We start from the raw sequence: 15,438 nt of genomic DNA on the forward strand, positions 1-15,438 counted from the left end.
ATAGGACCCTCGATATCTATTGGAAATGAGCATCAAGCTCATCACGTCCACTTTCACCAATCTGTAGCCTAATAAACTGCATGGTTTCCCGAGTCGTGGAGGGAGGGCCACACATATCATCCCATGACTCCCAAGGTTAGCCTACTTCGATATAGGTATTATATCAATATTTTGCGCATAAATGCGTTTCCACCGCAACTTCCCGCATAATACATAATACAATACCGACACAAATAGATCTCAATGTCCAACGAAAAAATTGTCTGTCGGCATTTATAACAGCCCGTCGTCACTTTTTTCATGCGTCAGGCAGCGTGTATTCATGTCTGTCAAGGGAAATCTGTTTCATAATTTCCCTTTAACTCGCAAAAGGATATGTGTATTTTACTGGAGAACGCATGCGAGCCCTTGACAACAAAAAAATAATAAAAAAAGTTGTCAATCAGCGTTGACAGAAAAACTTGAATTGTTGTCCGCCGGTGGCTAGATAGCTAGCTAAAAGTGGCCCTTTCCGAAATTTAACATAGATGGAGATAGGGTTTTGAACTTTTTTTATTTTTTAAAACTTAATTCTCAGTGCTGGCCAATGATTATAATGGCGATTCTGATCAAACCATTAATTCATACATTGTTGTGCCCCCTGTCCCGAGAAGATGTAGAAGGCTAATGTTAACTAGCTAACGTTGCCCATGAATGGAAGTTAGGCTAGCGAGATAACATTTTAGCCAGGTAGCCAAAGACAACAACAAATAAAAGTGTGTACTGTATGACAGAGTGACAGACCGTTTCGTCAACATGAAAGGGAGGAGGATGGCATTGGCGTTTCTCTACAAGTTGGGTGAGTCAACATGTTTGCCTACTTGCACGACTGTGCATGCACACATAAATCAGAACCATGGACAGCCTCATCACATTCAGTTGACTTTGATTGGACTAAATAGTTGTTTGTATGTTTTAATTGTCACTGTATTAGACTAAGCAGAAGAGATCTGATGATGTTGAAATGGTGATGGAATGGTGGAGGCAGCTCCTGTTTTCTTTGCGACTCTCTGTGGTCCTAAAGCAATAGTTGCTAATAAGTGCTCCGAAAATGTCGAAATCATTAACTTGGCTGACCATGTTGTAGGTCATGTAACTTTTATGATGTTACTGTACATGCAATATGCTTTGTGGACTTCACTGGACATTGGTTGCTATCAGTCAGGAAATTCATCCGCATTAAATGGTTGGATGTAAACCTGGTTATAGAGAATTCATTTTACTGAAGTAGTTGAATTGAAATTGGGCAGTGTCACTTACTCGGTTTTGCGAGAAGTTATGAAAAACATATTGGTATGTTCATATTTAGATTTTTTTTTAAAAATGTAAATCTTGGTTGCTCTCCAGCCGGTGCCTGTTTCTGCTTATAAGTGCTATGTCTCCAGTTATTTGAATATTGTAATTTGGCTGACTGTCTGTTGGCAGCTAAAGCCTGGCTCGTGGGAAATATTCCTGTCTGCAGTTCTAAATTACTTATCATCAAATGTATGACCGTGTGTATCTGCTCATCCAACTAACCACCTTTGGAACTGTTGTCAGTATATGAGAATTACTGTACCATGTATTCATGGTTAATATTTCAGTGGCCCTTAGTGTGGGTGTCGTTCGTCATTTGTGTTGTGTGTGTGTGTGTGTGTGTACTTGTGCGTGTCTTGGTCTGCGCAGAGAACACAATGCAAGAATTTCAGGCATGATGATACGAACTTCCTGTGTTTTCAACCCATCACAAGGTACTACTTCCTGTTTGCAAGGTACAGCATCCTGTCTTCTGGGGTTTAGTTTAGAGACGTTTGTGTGTGTGCATGCGTGTCGGTCAAACTGCCCCCAAACGTGCTCATGTAGTGTATTTTTTTTTAGTATTGAGATAACGGCCTTGACCGTGGCTTGGAGGTAAAGAGGTGATTCATTTTTTCCAAACATTCCAGACTGGTTCAGATGCTGAAATGAAACTGCCCCAAAACACTCACATTCCTCCGTCCCACATTCCTCTGTCACCACCACAGTTCTATTGTTCGCAGAGAGAGAGGGGGGGGGGGGTGGATAAAGGGAAATAGACAGAGAGAGAGAAGGCGGCTTGGGTTGACGTAGAGTCGGTGATGTCTGGGGTGGGGATTTGGGGGCTTTTCTGTGTACAGTCTGTCCCCATCCTTTGTCGTAAATAAGAACAGGAAAATAAAAAGTGAAGAAGGTGTAGGGGGTGCGTGGCGCCACACAGATACTTATGCAAGGGCTTGATCAAAATCTTTTGTTCTATTTTCGACAGGATCAGTTCGTCTAGGTCACCCTCACCGCTGACAGGCGGGAGCCACCAGGTAGTGCCACAGAGGACACCCCCCACCCCCTCGAAGACTTTATACAAATTAAAAAAGGATCACAATTGAGGAGCGTTAGGCTTGAATATTCCAAACAACACTTTCAAGTTCCAAAGCCAACCGAAAACATAAAACGAGAAGAGCCAAGACCGGACATGTTTTCAACACATAATTTACCCACCATAGCAACTACAGGAAAACCCAAGCACAGTATGCTACCTCTGTCTTTAGATCAGTTCTGAAGCGTAGGCCTACACATACCTACACTGCAGTGGCGGTCAGTGCTGTTCAAGATTATGGAGGGTGATATTTTTTTTTCATGAGCATGACCTTATTTCTATTACAGCATATTGGATGATTTTAATTTATTTTCCATTCACCCAGCTCAATGGAACATCAATAGGTTTAGGCTACTACATGATACTCAAATGTTCCCTATACCCATCATGAGGTTGCTACCACCTAGCCTACAAATGAACATTTACAACATAGGTTGAGAGAAACATTTGAGTAATCGAGGTGACAGACAGTGACACATTCAATACTGCCTTGCACGCTCTTGCCTGCATCTAGCTGATCTAGGGTATTAGTCCAAACAGTTGCAAATTAGAGTTTCTATTGGACAAATTCAGGTATGTTCATCCCCGTTTCATTCCATTTGCTTCTGTTTAAGAAACAATTTTCAACAGAATCAGAGGAATGAATACACCCCTGATCATCCCCAAATATAGTTCACTTTCATATCAGCCACATACAAACAGCATGATCACTCTGCTCATTTTCGGATTACTTCTCGCATCTGTGAGCTATTTTGCGACCTGGCGAAAAAACCAAAGCCAAAATGTTATACCATAACCGCTAACCGCTAGACAAAGCAGGGCACCTGCTCATCGAGAATCTCATTCCAAAATCATAGGCTTTAATTTGGAGTTGGTCCCCCTTTTGCTGTTATAACAGCCTCCACTCTTCTGGGAAGACTTTCCACTAGATGTTGGAATATTGAGACTTGCTTCCATTCAGCCACAAGAGCATTAGTCAGGCACTGATGTTGGGCGATTAGGCCTGGCTCGCAGTTGGCATTCCAATTCATCGCAAAGGTGTTCGATGGGGTTGAGGTCAGGGTTCTGTGCAAGCCAGCCAAGTTCTTCCACACCGATCTCGACAAACCATTTCTGTATGGACCTCGCTTTGTGCACGGGGGCATTGTCATGCTGAAACAGGTAAGGGCCTTCCCCAAACTGTTGGCACAAAGTTGAAGGCACAGAATCATCTAGAATGTAATTGTATGATGTAGTGTTAAGATTTCCCTTCAATGGAACTAAGGGGCCTAGCCCGAACCATGAAAAACAACCCTGGACGTTTATTCCTCCTCCACCGAACTATACAGTTGCCACTAAGTATTCGGGCATGTAACGTTCTCCTGGCATCTGTTAAACTAGATTCGTCCGTCGGACTGCCAGATGTTGAAGCGTGATTCATCCCTCCAGAGAATGATTTCCAAAGGCAGTTTGGTATTCGGTAGTGAGTGTTGCAACCGAAACCAGACAATTTTTACTCGCTACGTGCTTCTGCCCTCGGCGGTCCTGTTCTGTAAGCTTCTATAGCCTATCACTTCACGGCTGAGCCGTTGTTCCTCATAGATGTTTCCACTTCACAATAACAGCACTTCCAGTTGACCCGGGGCAGCTCTAGCAGGGCAGAAATTTTACATCCTACTGTTTCATGTTGAAAGTCACTGAGCTCTTCAGTAAAGGCCATTCTACTGCCAATGTTTGTCTATGGAGATTTCATGGCTGTGTGCTCAATTTTATACTCCTGTTACCTGTAATAGCCAAATCCAGTAATTTGAAAAAGTGTACACATACTTTTGTAAAAATATTGTAGCTACTAGAACTAATGTGTGTACAGCAAACAGTGTACAGCAAGCAGTTTAGCAGTTACATTGGAGGGCCCCGGTGGCAATAAATTAATAAAACCTTACCTTGACTTGGAAGAGCCATATCTAGCTAGCTATCGTAGCATCCCTCTCTGTTTGAGCTGGGTGTTGAGTAGGCTAAACTAGCTAGCTGCAATCGCTATCTCGCTGCAATATGTAACTTTCACCTGCTTGTTTTGTCACATAAACTGAAATTAAGCAAACTATTAGAATTTTAGCAACCAGGAAATGGCGGAGCAATTTCTGCATAGTGTATTTTTAAGTGAAAGTGCATGTTATAGCTCTGTCAATATCATTAAAAACAAGTCTAAGGAGCGGTAGATCTGTTCTAGGTGCGCTATTTCTATGTTCGTTCTTATGTTTCGTTTTTGCGTCTTTTACTTTTGATTTGTACACCAGCTTCAACCAGTTAAAAATACAATATTTTTGATTTAGAAGGTACAATGATTCTCTTTACTATACCTGCTTGTTTTGTCACATAAACTGAAATTAAGCAAACTATTAGAATTTTAGCAACCAGGAAATGGCGGAGCGATTTCTGCATGGTGTATTTTTAAGTGAAAGTGTCAAAAATATGAAATATAGCTAGCTTTCTAGCTGCAGTCCAAACACGTTATTTTTTCCACTCAGCCCTTGCACTAGACACTTTCCCTAATCGGAGGTCCAATTTACTAACGTTGTCCCCAATTTAGTCTAAGGGTTAAGAACTTTGATCACTTGTGGGGTTGATATGACCCACAATTCAATGCAAACTGTACTCACGTGTCATACTCCAGTGGCTGCGAAGTGTCAAATTGAATTAACACGACTGCCTTATCGCCATGTCAGATTATGAAGCTAGCTTGCAAAAAATATATATAGATGACATTGATTTTAGTGTTGGCAAATTGGCTTAATCTAGTAGTGAGGACCCTATAAAACATAGCTAGCTTCAAAACTAGTTAAATAAAAAATAAATTTAAAAAACATATATTGGTTAATTCTGAAACATATTGGAAAACATGACCAAACTATAAAACTATCTAGTCAGCTGTAGCTGGCTAGGTACCTGACAGGAGTGCTAGCTAGCTATGTTAGCTTGCAGGGTACATTAATAACTTAGGTTGATTGTTTTTAAGCTCAATTTCAAGATTTCCACCAAGGATGTTGCGCCTCTGATCATCACTCTCCCTTGCTTGGGCAAAGGACATTTAAGCTACACTCGGATGTGACAATGTAAAATGTAATTCAAGGGCTGAGGGTTTAGGCCCGAGGGCTGTCGACTTTGAATTAGGACTGCAGCCTCTCTCACTCATGCTTCTCCTTCATTTTTTAAGAAATGTATTTGTTCAAAACTGTTTAACTATTGTCTTTCTCTACTCACCACATTTTATGCAGTGCAGTGCTATCTACAGTGCCTTGCAAAAGTATTCGGCCCCCTTGAACTTTGCGACCTTTTGCCACATTTCAGGCTTCAAACATAAAGATATAAAACTGTATTTTTTTGTGAAGAATCAACAACAAGTGGGACACAATCATGAAGTGGAACGACATTTATTGGATATTTCAAACTTTTTTAACAAATCAAAAACTGAAAAATTGGGCGTGCAAAATTATTCAGCCCCTTTACTTTCAGTGCAGCAAACTCTCTCCAGAAGTTCAGTGAGGATCTCTGAATGATCCAATGTTGACCTAAATGACTAATGATGATAAATACAATCCACCTGTGTGTAATCAAGTCTCCGTATAAATGCACCTGCACTGTGATAGTCTCAGAGGTCCGTTAAAAGCGCAGAGAGCATCATGAAGAACAAGGAACACACTAGGCAGGTCCGAGATACTGTTGTGAAGAAGTTTAAAGCCGGATTTGGATACAAAAAGATTTCCCAAGCTTTAAACATCCCAAGGAGCACTGTGCAAGCGATAATATTGAAATGGAAGGAGTATCAGACCACTGCAAATCTACCAAGACCTGGCCGTCCCTCTAAACCTTCAGCTCATACAAGGAGAAGACTGATCAGAGATGCAGCCAAGAGGCCCATGATCACTCTGGATGAACTGCAGAGATCTACAGCTGAGGTGGGAGACTCTGTCCATAGGACAACAATCAGTCGTATATTGCACAAATCTGGCCTTTATGGAAGAGTGGCAAGAAGAAAGCCATTTCTTAAAGATATCCATAAAAAGTGTCGTTTAAAGTTTGCCACAAGCCACCTGGGAGACACACCAAACATGTGGAAGAAGGTTCTCTGGTCAGATGAAACCAAAATTGAACTTTTTGGCAACAATGCAAAACGTTATGTTTGGCGTAAAAGCAACACAGCTGAACACACCCTCCCCACTGTCAAACATGGTGGTGGCAGCATCATGTTTTGGGCCTGCTTTTCTTCAGCAGGGACAGGGAAGATGGTTAAAATTGATGGGAAGATGGATGGAGCCAAATACAGGACCATTCTGGAAGAAAACCTGATGGAGTCTGCAAAAGACCTGAGACTGGGACAGAGATTTGTCTTCCAACAAGACAATGATCCAAAACATAAAGCAAAATCTACAATGGAATGGTTCAAAAATAAACATACCCTGGTGTTAGAATGGCCAAGTCAAAGTCCACACCTGAATCCAATCGAGAATCTGTGGAAAGAACTGAAAACTGCTGTTCACAAATGCTCTCCATCCAACCTCACTGAGCTCGAGCTGTTTTGCAAGGAGGAATGGGAAAAAATGTCAGTCTCTCGATGTGCAAAACTGATAGAGACATACCCCAAGCGACTTACAGCTGTAATCGCAGCAAAAGGTGGCGCTACAAAGTATTAACTTAAGGGGGCTGAATAATTTTGCACGCCCAATTTTTCAGTTTTTGATTTGTTACAAAAGTTTGAAATATCCAATAAATGTCGTTCCACTTCATGATTGTGTCCCACTTGTTGTTGATTCTTCACAAAAAAATACAGTTTTATATCTTTATGTTTGAAGCCTGAAATGTGGCAAAAGGTCGCAAAGTTCAAGGGGGCCGAATACTTTCGCAAGGCACTGTAGCTGTAGCTTATGCTTTCAGTATGATATTCATTCTCTGATCCTTTGATTGGGTGTACAGTTCATGCTGCAAGAGCTCTGATAGGTTGGAGGGCGTCCTTCGGAAGTTGTCATAATTACTGTGTAAGTCTATGGAAGGTGGTGAGAACCATGAGCCTCCTAGGTTTTGACACAAGCTTTGTCAATGAGACATTGGGGACTCAATGTGACCCAATTAAGTAAGCAACAGTAACAGGTCATCTGTAGTCTTCATTTAGTACTGGGACACACGACTCACACAGTCGCACAGGGGCAGACACACCCACACAATGGATGTGATCTTTATCTTTCCCTGCAGCACAAGGGCTCTTCCTGTTATCTTATTCAGGCATGATTTCTTCCTCGTGTGTGTGTGTGCAGGGAAACAACTTTCACTGGGGACGGGGGAAACATGACCCCTCCCCCACACACACACATTCTGAAATTGCATTTTTGTCCCCCCCAGTTTTATAATTGCACTGTGATACAAAAAGAGGCATTGGTGTGATGTAGGACATGCGGACGCCTCAGAGCGATCGGGTGGGCTGTTTGGTGGTACCAGCCGGCTGGATTTAGGACCGTGCAGACACCACAGAGCGTGTGAATAGAGGCAGCTGTTTGTGTGTGCTTTTTCTCTGAGTTGTAAAAGCAAGCAGAGCAGAAACTGGCTACTCTTTATTTGATTGCTGTAGCTGGCAAGGTAACTGCTACTTGACTTAACAGAATATATGTATATATTTTCACAGTGCTGAGTTTGTAGTGTGACTGACATGAAACATTAACTAATGCATTAGCTACATGTTTCATCCCCCCTCGAATGAAGTTATCTCTGAAGTGAATGAACTAGCTAGCTAGCTAGTACTGCAGCTACCACAGCCAGTTCAGCTCTAGCCTCTAGCTATCTGTCAGGAAGCAATATCTAACAGCTGTTATGGGTATGGAAATTTTTGTAGCCCTTGTTTTGTCCTGTTTCAACAGAAGTAAATTAACTTGGCTAGTTTCTGCCAGTTGATATACCATTAGAGCTAGCAAAAAGTTGGCTAACGTTAGCTAGGTAGCTAGCTCACTAACTGTAGCTATTATTTTTGCCTCAATCACACTAGTCTAGACCTGAATCAAATGATGAAACCAGCGGCCAAATGATTGAAGACTGATATTCTGATGTTTTTTGACAGCGCAATGTGATTTTTGTTGTTGTTGTCAGTATAGCAATGTAATGTTATTGATATGTCGGTTCCCCTAGCTAATTCCCTACTTTTCATAGTAACATGGTATAAACAGCTCTACATTGTCATGGTGTACAGTCGGTACACAACACTATGCTCATCATGTCTTAGCAGGATCAGATGATGATAGGTGTCCCAGCAGGGTCAGACAGCCAGGTAAGACCAGTCTTCGAAGCTCAGGTGAATGTTGCAGTATATTATAACAACCAGTGAATGGGATACAAAGTTTTATCTTGAGTTGATGGGTGGGCTACTGTCTGGGATCTGGGAATAATGGTAATTTCGATTATTGAAGCATTTATTCTATTCTTGGATAATTTCATGTATAAATGTACACCAAGGTAATTCTTTGTCATGCCTCATCTGAGAATGATCAGATGGTGACTGGAGTCTCAGCAGGGTTTGGCAACCAGGGAAGTCCAGTCTGTGATGGAGCTGAGATTAACTTTATTCCCTTTGTGCAGCAAACACTGGCAAAGCCAGAAGCTTCAAATATTGAAACTATATTAAGGCAGTCTGACAAACCTCTAAAGTTGATTTCCAAACTGTATGAAGGGTTGATAGAGGCTTTTCCCGATGACACAGAACATGTAAAACAAAAATGTGTGGAAGACCTGGGAGACACTCTTGATGAAGATGAATGGATACAGATGTGTTTGAATGCCCAGTCATGTTCATATAATCTCAGTCATAAATTACTGCAGTTTAAGACCATCCATAGAACGTACTAGATGCCAGTGAAACGGAATATCATGGACTCTGAAATGTAATGTCTCTGCTGGAGGTGTAAAACACAAGAGGACATATTTGCATATATCATGCTCTTGTGAAGGTTGGCTGTAATTCTGGCAAAGAGTATGTTCTTTTATCTCAGCATTTTTACAGATTCTTCCTTGACTGTTTTTGTTTGCTTGGAAATGTTGATCCTGGAGACTTATCTGAAGAAACTATGTAACCTAGCATTTATAGTGGTTAAGAAATGCATTGCCATTAATTGTAATGTTGGTTAGCCTTCCACTATGTCACAATGGATGTCAGAAATGTCAAGTTATGTATCACTAGATTTGATTTAATTACAGATTAAAGGTATACAGTGTAACTTTCATAAGGTCTGGATGCGTTACATGGGATACTGTACGACAAAAGGATTCTGTATTGCAAACATGCCCACGTCAGGGGAGATACCTATTTAGGCAATCCCTAGCTGCTGGGCTGCCCAGTCCCGGCCCTGGGGTTCTGCCGTACTAGGTGTCACTCTAGACAGAGGCCTAACACACCTGAAACCAATAATGAATGTTTCACTAAAATCCTAAAGCTGAGTGAGGTGTGTTGGGGGGCTGCAGGATGGTGGAACCCTAGGGCCAGGACGGGTTGATCCAGCTATATTGTGTGCAAGTAAAAAGAGCTCTACAGTATGATAGAGCTCTAGGCCTATGATATGAATTACAGTGCCCTCCGTAGTTATTGGGACAGTGAAGCATGTTTTTTCTTCTTTTGGCTCTATACACCAAAAGTGTGGATTTAAAACCGAGCAATGATTATGAGGTTAAAGTGCAGACTTTCAGCTTTAATTTGAGTGTATTTTCATCCATATCGGGTGGACATTTTAGAAATTAGACCACTTTTTGTACATTGTCCCCTCATTTTAGGGGAGCAGAAGTATTTGGACAAATTCACTTGTATGTGTAGTAACAAGTATTTGGTCCCACATTCATAGCACACAATGACTACATCAAGCTTGTGACTCTACACATTTGTTGGATGCGTTTTAGATTGTGTTTTAGATTATTTTGTGCCAAATAGAAATGGCATATTGTCATTTTGGAGTCACTTTTATTGTAAATAAGAATAGAATGTTTCTAACACTTCTACATTAATGTGGATGCTACCATGATTACAGATAATCCTGAATGAATCGTGAATAATGATGAGTGAGAAAGTTAGACGCACAAATACCATATCCCCAAGACATGCTAAGCTCTCACCATTACAATAACAGGGGAAGCTAGCATTTTTTGGGGGGTATGATATTTGTGTGTCTATAACTTTCTCACTCATCATTATTCACGATTCATTCAGGATTATCCAGAATCATGGTAGCATCCACATTCACGTAGAAGTGTTTAGAAACATATTCTATTCTTATTTACAATAAACGTGACCCCAAAATGGTTTAGCTTTAGGGAGGACCCCCAGGCCACAAGTTTATGTCCCTCACACTTCTAAAAACCAATGTTGCGCGCCTGTGTGTGTGTTTGCTTGCAGAGTACTGTATATATCATGCCCAAACATAGAAAACTGTAAAGAGACCAGGAGATATCTAAGAGTGCTATCACCAGCAGAACCATGGGATCTATCACCTATCCTGTCTATGCCACAATCACCTGCTCCACTCAAGTCACCATTGAATAGCAATTGAGAAAGGGCAGAAGAGAAACAGAGTTAGAAGGTTGAACCGCCCCCACAAACTGAGAAAGAGGATAAGATATCTCACATGGCACAGGAAGTGAATGTTCAGAGTTGGGATGGTTGTTGCTCTGATCCGATGACCCAGATCAGTGTAGTCATCTGCGAACCATGTCTCCTTAGTCATGGTCCCTGGTCCCACACAGACACCCATTGCCATGGTGGATGAACCCAATCTACTGGGGGACTATGGGGACTATGGGGGCAGTCAACAGGCCCACCTCTGTGCTATCCCCATTGTTGTTTGATGTTTGTGGGGGGTTGGACAATTTCACCATCCTTTCCTTGAATATATCCTCCCACCTCTGTGCTGAATGTTGAGATGGTGTGCTGTTTAAAAGTAGTATGGGGATGTGAGGTTGATGGTAGGGCCATGGGCCTTGTGCATAGGATTCTGGGGCCTGCTGTATGATGTCTTGAGAAGAACATAAAGCTATGTTTTGTGTGCCCAAGCCCAATATACAAGAGGGACAGCTGTTGTGTTCAAATGCCATAATCAGTCACGATGAAGTGGAACATTTTGAGATAATATGAAAAATGAGTTTTGTATTATCATAGGGACCATTCTATAATTTAATTGATAGCTTAGACTACTTGACAGCTATGGAATTGTTGTCCACATGCATGCGTTTGCAGGGGCCGCAATAGTTTATGGGCTGTGTACCAATGCAGGCCTGCACTGCTGCATGTGGCAGAGGCTGAGATGCAGTTACAGCTGAGTTTGTGAGTTCCAGAAGTCGAGCATAGGGTAAGTGTGCAAAGTAAACCACAGAATGAAGAGATGTCCCAGAGTTCATGTGTGTCCCCACCGCAGTTGCTTGGAATGAGCACCTGCTGTGTTTTCGCCTCAGCACTGCATCAGCGAGAGACTCCCGCGCCAAAACACTGTCAAGAGAATCAAAGTGCAGTTTACATAGCGTGCTGCTGGTCGTGTGTAAATCCTTGTAGCAGTTTTCCCCCAGCTGGTTCAAACTCACCTGTTGCTGATGACTCGCTGTGAGAAAAAACACGAGTTGCTTCTCGAATCCGTAAGTCTGTTTTTCTCTCACTTCTCTGTAAGACATTCTGATCGCTCTGCCTCACCTTGTTCGCCCTATTGTTGGCTCACGGGCAAAAATGTCTTGTTTCGTTTAAGGGAACTCTCGTCAACTCTCAAAAACAGAAGTTCTAAAAAAATTTATGGAACTGATCGGTTTAGAATGTGACAGTAGAAAATTGGAGTGACTTCCACTGGTTCTGGCCTATCAGCTTGTTCTATTCTATTTTGGAAACGGATAGATATGACTTCACAAAATTACTTAAAGTATCCTACTACTCCTATGTCATTTCAACCCAAAAGATCTATGTGATGACAATGAATCAACATGGAAAACGAATGGGATTTGCGAAAAATCATCAAACAAAGAGACAATCGTGGACTACAGGAAATGGGGGGGAGGGGCATGCCCCCCCATCCACATCAACAGGGCTGCAGTGGAACGGGTCGAGATCACTAAGGACTTAAAATGGTCCATGCGCACAGTCGTGAAGAAGGAGCAACCGAGCCTCTTCCCCCTCAGGAAGTTGAAAAGTTTTTTTCATTGGCCCTCAAATCCTCAAAAGGTTAAGCAGCTGCACCATTGAAATCATCTTGACTGGATGCATCACTGCTTGGCATGACAACAGCACCACTCTTGATCGCATGGCACTACAGAGGGTTATGCAGATAGCCCAGCACATCACTGGGGCTGAGGTTCCTGCCATCCAGGACATCTATATCAGGCAATGTGAAAGGGAGGCCCAGAAAGCCACCCAAGCCACAGACTGTTGTCTTTGCTTCTGCATGGCAAGCGGTACCGGTGCATCAAGTCTGACACCGACAAGCTTCTGGACAGCTTCTATCCCCAACATTAGCGGTGCGTGGGTAAAATCACTGGGAAACCAGAAAGAAAAGCCATATTACATATATGTTTAGTCCCAGCTAAGGACCCTGGGACTAAACACCTCCCTCTGCAACTAGATACTGGACTTTCTGACGGGCCGCCCTCAGGTGGTAAGGGTAGGTAACAACACATCTGCCACGCTGATCCTCAACACAGGGGCCCCTCAGGGGTGCGTGCTCAGTCCCCTCCTGTACTCCCTGTTAACTCATGACTGCACGGCCAGGCACGACTCCAACCCCATCATTAAGTTTGACGATGACACAACAGTGATCCCCGACAACGACGAGACAGCCTATAGGGAGGAGGTTAGAGACATGACCGTGTGGTGCAAGGACAACAACCTCTCCCTCAATGTGATTAAGACAAAGGAGATGATTGGGGACTACAGGAAAAGGAGGACCGAGCACACCCTCAATCTCATCGACAGGGCTGTAGTGGAGCAAGTTGAGAGCTTCAAGTTCCTTGGTGTCCATATCATCAACAAACTAACATGGTCCAAGCACACCAAGACAGTTGTGAAGAGGGCACAACAAAACCTATTCCCCCTCAGGAAACTGAAAAGATTTGTCATGGATTGTCAGATCCTCAAAAGGTTCTACAGCTGCACCATTGAGAGCATCCTGACGGATTGCATCACTGCCTGGTATGGTGACTCAGCTTCCGACAGCAAGGCACTACAGAGGGTACTGTGTACGACCAAGTACATCACCGGGGACAAGCTTCCTGCCATCCAGGACCTCTATACCAGGCGGTGTCAGAGGAAGGCCCTAAAAATTGTCAGACTCCAGCCACTCTAGTCATTGACTGTTCTCTTTGCTACCGCACGGCAAGCGGTACCGGAGAGCCAAGTCTAGGTCCAAGAGGCTTCTAAACAGCATCTACCCTCAAGCCATAAGACTCCTGAACATCTAATCAAATGGCTACCCAGTCTATTTGCACTGCCCCCACCCCCATTTATGCTGCTGCTACTCTCTGTTAATATCTATGCATAGTCACAACATTTACATATTACCTCAATAACCTCGACTAACCGGTGCCACCGCACCCCCTGTATATAGCCTCGCTATTGTTATTTTACCACTGCTCTTTAATTAATTGTTACTTTAATTGCTTTTTTGGGGGTATTTTTCTTAAAACTGCATTGTTGGTTAAGGGCTTGTAAGTAAGCATTTCACTGTAAGGTCTGTTGTATTCGGCGCATTTGACAAATACATTTGATAATTGTGTTTTCTCTATAACCTGTTAATTCAAATGCCTTGCGACCGTGATATATGCCTAAGGCTGAGACAAGAAGAGGACACAGTGGCAGTATAAATTCAACCACACCTTTGTTTCACAAAACCGGAGAACAACCTTTTTTTCCCTCCATTTTTTGGGGGGAAGCCTGGCTTCCCTAAATACACGGCGCTGATCCCCAAGCCATAAGACTGCTAAATAGCTAACAGAATGGCTACACAGACTATCTGTGTTGACCCTTATATTAAAAAATTAAAAAACATTTGTCTCTATGCATACTCACAGGACTCTACACACTCACGTACACTCCAACACACATGTAACATGCACACACTGTTGTACTGACTCCACAAACAGGCACACACACTCACATACAATCATAATTTACACTAATGCTACTTTGTTTATTATATATCCTGATCCCTAGTCCCCTTACCCCTGTACATATGTACCTCTGTCACTCCAGTATCCCTGCACATTGTAAATATGGTATTGGAACTGACCCTGTAAATAGCTTCTTATCTTATTTCTTATTCTTATTTCTTCTGTGTTTTTGTTCTACTTTATGTTATTTTTAGTGCTACGCTAACCACGTTTCTAACCACGTTTCCATCCACAGTTTCTATATGAGTAAAGTGGTGGTTTCTATATTAGGAGCTATAGGAGGACGAGCTCATTATAATGTATGGAATGGAATATGGTTTCTATATTTTTTTCTTGATTTAAACTTTATTTAACTAGGCAAGTCAGTTAAGAACACATTCTTATTTACAATGATATGTGTGATGTGTTTGATATGCCTTCCATTTATTCCATTCCAGCCACACAATGAGCCCATCCTCCTATAGCTCCTCCCACCAGCCTCCTCTGGAGTAAAGTCATACCATATACAAAAAAATAATCATGACAGCTGTGATGGAAACAGGTCGTTTTGGTACAGTTTTATAAATATCGACATATCATTTGTCCGTTCGATAGTGTGGGATATTTTTTGTGTCGGTAAAATTAATTATTTGAGAAATGGTGGTGGAAACGCCTTAACACACTAATATTAATCAAATAACCATCATATCGAAGTGAACTTGGAGTCACGCGATGATATGGTGTGTGGTCCTCCCAATACGACTTGGGAAACCATGCAGTTTATTAGGCTTCAGATGAAACAAGTTATGATAAACTTCACAGGGTGGTGAAAGTGTACAGTAATTTTGATGCTCCTTTCCAATAAATATCGACGGTCTTATTCTGGTGACATGGGGATTGATGCTTGA

The sequence above is a fragment of the Oncorhynchus clarkii genome, chromosome 13 (assembly GCF_045791955.1).
Source record: "Oncorhynchus clarkii lewisi isolate Uvic-CL-2024 chromosome 13, UVic_Ocla_1.0, whole genome shotgun sequence".
Lineage (NCBI taxonomy): Eukaryota > Metazoa > Chordata > Actinopteri > Salmoniformes > Salmonidae > Oncorhynchus > Oncorhynchus clarkii.